At 40.0% G+C, this 5,135-nt stretch overlaps 1 pseudogene across 1 annotated transcript; it reads left to right on the forward strand.

Moving 5' to 3' along the window:
* Positions 1 to 2,135, forward strand: LOC146330280 (perforin-1-like; annotated as a pseudogene). The gene is made up of 3 exons (XR_014769859.1): positions 1 to 70; positions 251 to 783; positions 968 to 2,135. The product of XR_014769859.1 is annotated as a perforin-1-like (transcript).
* Positions 2,136 to 5,135: the final 3,000 nt, after the last annotated feature.

Genomic DNA, 5,135 nt, shown 5'->3' on the forward strand with positions numbered 1-5,135 from the left:
TCCAGAGTAAAGCTATAACATAGGTCAGATATTTCAATGCACGTAACACAACTTGCTGTCAACACTTACGGTAAGACCCATAAGTTACATCTGACAATAATAGTTTGAGTTGAGTAATATTTCAAAGAAATTTTTTCCTATTTGTTAGCTGAGTGCAATCTAATTTATATTGACATTTAACATTCAAAGTGGCATTGTTTAGCTGCCTATCCAATTTTATCTGCTCTCACTGTTTAATCCTTTTATACAGATGGCAAGGCTGTGGCATCTCATGCTCCTGTGTTGGGCATGGAGTCCTCTGTGTCTGCCATCCAGTGTACGCTTCATTGGTACACCAGAGGAGTGTAAAGCGGCTCACTTTGTTCCTGGTTACAATCTGGGTGGAGAAGGCTTCGACATCGTCACAATGGAGCGGAAAGGTGCCTATGTCATCGACACTGAATCATGGAAGCTTGGCAATGGCACTTGCCGGCTCTACAGAAACAGCAACATGAATGGAGAGAAGCAGAAGGTCCCAGTTTCTGTGGTGGACTGGAGAAACCTCCCCAAGTGTAGTTTGAAGGTCTCTGGTACACTCTTTGATTCGGTCGAAACTCTTGTCAATGATTCCACATCCTCTGTATCCAATGATTGGAAGATTGGCCTTAAAATCCCTTCACCATCCGTCACTCTTGGTATTGGCCTTGGAGGTTCCCACTCCAGACAGGCTACCTTTGGCATGCAAAAGTCAAAACAAGACCGCTACGCCTTTACTCAACAGTCTATCAACTGTAACCTCTACAGGTGAGTATATGGACAGATACTTGTCTTTGCATACTTAACTCTGAATTTAAATGCTTTGTTTTACAGTGCTGTGGCCAGTTACAATAATGCCAGCAATTTAACATAAAACAACACAAACAGTGATGCAGATCAAACGTGACTGTAATAGATTGCAATTAATTTGTATATTTTCTGTTCTTCACAGCTACAGACTGGCAACGAAACCTCCACTGAGTCATGACTTTGAATCAGCAGTGAACTCCCTTCCTCCATATTCAGTGAAGACCGCACCATTATATCACGGTCTGATCGACACATATGGCACACATTACATCACACAGGTATCTCTAGGAGGAGAAATAAAAGCAACCACTTCTATCAAGACCTGTGCGGCGACCATGAACGGCCTCTCAGCAACAGAAGTCAGTGACTGTTTGTCAGTTGAGGCCTCGGCTACCTTTGCAAATAGCGCCAGTGTTGAGGCCATGACCAAACACTGTCGGGAAAAGAAGAAGAACTTAGGCTATGGCCAAAGTTTCAGCAGCACGTTTAATGAGCGTAACACAGAGGTCATTGGTGGGAGTATCAACGGTGCTGACATCCTCTTTGAACACTCAAATCCCTCTGTCTACAACAACTGGCTTGACTCACTGAAAATCACTCCTGATGTGGTCCGATACAACTTAAAGCCCCTGCACACCATACTGCCAAGTGGTCATCCTGCCGTGGCCGGACTGAAGCAAGAGGTGGAGCAGTACATCAAGAATAATGCAGTTTTGAGAAAATGCTCAGAAAGCTGTAAGATTGGACATAGATCTAGCAAAAGAGATCCTTGTGCTTGTGTTTGCAACAGTAATCAGAATATCAAGTCAAACTGCTGTCCCGCTGGGAAAGGTCTCGCTACATTGAAGGTCTTCAGCCTCTATGCACGTGGTCTGTACGGTGATAAGTGGACGCAGACAGATGGTTCAGTTGAGGTTAGATATGGTGATCAGACTAAGCGCACTGCCATCATAAGTAACAATGACAATCCTGTATGGCGTGAGAATTTTCAGTTTGGAGAAATAGCCATCAACATGAGAGACAAACTTACATTCAGTGTTTATGATGAGGATACTTACTGGAACAGTGATCTTCTTGGCGAGTGTTCATTTGATCTGCGTCAGGGAAAGGTGTCAGACAGTTGCATGTTCAAACATGGTACCTTCTTCTTTTCCTACATAGTTGAGTGTGCACCAAGTCTTGGTGGTCATCAGTGTCAGGACTACATACCAAGCCCAATGAGTCCCTCTCTGGCCAAGATCTTCCACACCAGAAACGGCATCCTTCTTGGAGAAACTGTGGAGCAGTTTGATAAATAAGTCAGTCAGTAAGGTTGAGGCTTATCCATTGATATGATACATGTCGATGAGATCTTTACACTGTTACTCTTATCTTCCTTTCTTTGACTTTTGCTTGCAAAAAAATTACACATTACTAATTTCTCAAATCTGATCCACTTTGTGAGAAAGTTGCCTTTTTTCCTGCTTGTTTTTTTTTTTATTAGTAACAAAATCAGCCAATAAAGCATCAACAAAGACAACACAGCTGTCTGTCTGATTTTGTATATTAAAAATGTAATTTGAGGGTTTATGTGTAACACTGAAATGTATTCTCATAAACAGACTGTCCAGACACAGCCTACACAAAAATATCAGAGGGGCAGGCTCTATTCAGAATTTGACACAACATTTAAAAGCACATATTTTTAATCTCACCTTTCTACCTTTCTGTGTCAATCTCTTGGTGTCCCACAGGCTATTTATAAACAACCTTGTATGCTGTTATTAATGACAGTCTATACCTTAAATGTCCCTTAATCCCTTAATGTCCCTAAAATAACTTTATTTTTTAGATTTTCCCCTAAAATGTATTTTTTTAGCCGATCTATCAAATTGCCTGATTTTTAATCATTATTTTTTCAGTTTTTATTCCTTTCAAAACATGTAACATATGAAAGGTGCTATATAAATTCAGTTTATCATTATTAAATATATGTAGCAATGAAAGAAATTTAGTTATAAAGTAAATAATAACTTTTATCCTGCATTATCAAATGCTGTTGAGTTTTTGTGTACAGTAATATGAACAGTCAAGGTCTTCCCTGCTGTAGGCTGAGATGTAGAGGAATAATTTTGATCACTAAACAAGTATAAGTTCAAATGTCCCTTCCTTTACACTAATCACAACATGTACAGTACAGACCAAATACTGTTTCCTGAGGTCATGCACTACATGGACTTTTGTCCTTCTACTGGTTATTAAAGTTGAGAAGTAAGGGACTAAAACAGATCCTATAGTCAGCAGTGTAATTCAATATAAAATGTCTTCTAATCAACACATTATCATGGTGACACTGCTGAATCTAAAGGGAATGCACATTAAAGTCAGAGGAATCATTTAATGTGTGTGTGTGAGGAACTGAAACTCACAAACACAGGAAGAGAAAGGCATCTGCTGGGTAAAGAGCAGGTGTGATACACAAGAAAAACTAATCAAATCAAGACAGACAAAATACAGAATATAGAGTATTCTTGTGGAACATGCCATGCCACAATCCTAAATTTAGGAGCGATTTATATAAACTAAGACTAATAAAATGACGTGTTGCAAATAGCTGGTGCTTTTTATTATTTACTCTCTCATTATGTCCCATAGCTAATTGTCTGAGGAGCAGACAGTAACCTCTGTGCTGCTGACTTTGAACAAGATTTCATGTGTTAGGGTTGGAGGCGGGACAATTCATTTGGTTACGTGTGTCATCAGATGGGTTATCAAAGCTGCTGTCACTGTACACAGCATGCATTTAAAGTGTGCACAGTGTGTTGTCCTTCGGTTGACAGACATAAAAAATACTGCTGAAGGTATGAAGTTGTGCAGCTCTATAAGATAGTGTTAACTGTAAACATGCTATGCTGCCTGCATATGACAAACATACAACCATTCATATATGCACACTTAAACAGGAACACTACCTCTGCCATGACATGTAATTAAAATGTGTGTTGCTTGAGTAAAATCAAGTGTGTAATCAAGTCAAATCAAATTTATTCTATATAGCCCAGTATTACAAATCACAATTTGCCTCCTTCACAGCCTATAGTGTACAATCACTTACTGTTAGAAACGAGAAGCTACTCACTGCATCAGTTAGGGTTAAAAAAAAACTTGTTGTCTGCTGAAACTTATTAATTACTGCAGTAATTATCCAAGGAAGGCTCTAATCTTGTTGCCTAGGTAAATCCAGGTGGTGACCAGGCAGTGTATTTGACTTATTCTGGTTGCCTCTACCTGAGAATCAGTCATCTCCTTTAGTCCAGTCAATGGCACCATCTCCTGGACAAACTGGGAGTCGATTACAGTTTTTTACATTTGGTGATTCACATGTCTCTATAGTGAGTTCATTTTCTCAAAACTGTTTACGCAGTTCTCTTTACTGACATGCTAATCTAACAGCCAAAATGCACAAATACAAACAAAACACTGAAGCAACATGAAGCAAGAGGTGGAGCAGTACATCAAGAAAAATGCAGTGTTGAGAAAATGCTCAGAAAGCTGTAAGGCTGGGTGCAGATCCAGCAAAAGGGATCCTTGTGCTTGTGTTTGCAACAGTAATCTGAATATCAAGTATAAGTGCTGTCCTACTGCAAAAGGTCTCACATTATTAAAAGTCTATGCAGAGGATCTGTATGGTGATAGCTTTTCTGAGACAGACGGTTCAGTGGAGGTTAGATACAGAGATCAGACTAAGTGCACTGCTGTCATCATAAACAGTGGGGTTGGGTATGTAATGGTATGGTGTAATGATGATGTCAGTAAGGGGAGACTAGAGAATAAGCCAGACAACACCACCAGGGGAAAATCACCCATGGAAATACCTCAGAGAACCTTGAATATTGATTAGGCAGTAGATTTTAATTAATGGTGAAAAAAAAAAGGCGTCGTAAGCAAAATTAAAGAAACTAGAGAAACTGAGCAGAGGCCACTTGTTGAGAGACAGACTACATGGAGGAGTTTCGAAAGGTGCTACCACTGGGTTCATTATACTGTACATTAAGATTGTGATGTCATAACCTACTCACCACCACTGGTGTGGGGCTCTAACTGGATGCAGGTGGGCAGGAGGATAGTCAAACTCTGCACCCGGCCAGCCAACACATCACAACTGCTAAAGCAACTGTAACAGGCAGTACAGGTAAAATTGTGCATGAAAGGTGAAATTTGGCTCGAGTCCTTCACATAGACGTGGTACATATAAGTCCACAGGCTGTTATAAGCAACCAAGACAGCCAGGGAAGGTCTTGTTTTTGAAGATATGTTAAAATCTGATCACA

This window comes from Lutjanus erythropterus, chromosome 3 (genome assembly GCF_056507025.1).
Source record: "Lutjanus erythropterus isolate fLutEry1 chromosome 3, fLutEry1.hap2, whole genome shotgun sequence".
Classification (NCBI taxonomy): domain Eukaryota; kingdom Metazoa; phylum Chordata; class Actinopteri; order Lutjaniformes; family Lutjanidae; genus Lutjanus; species Lutjanus erythropterus.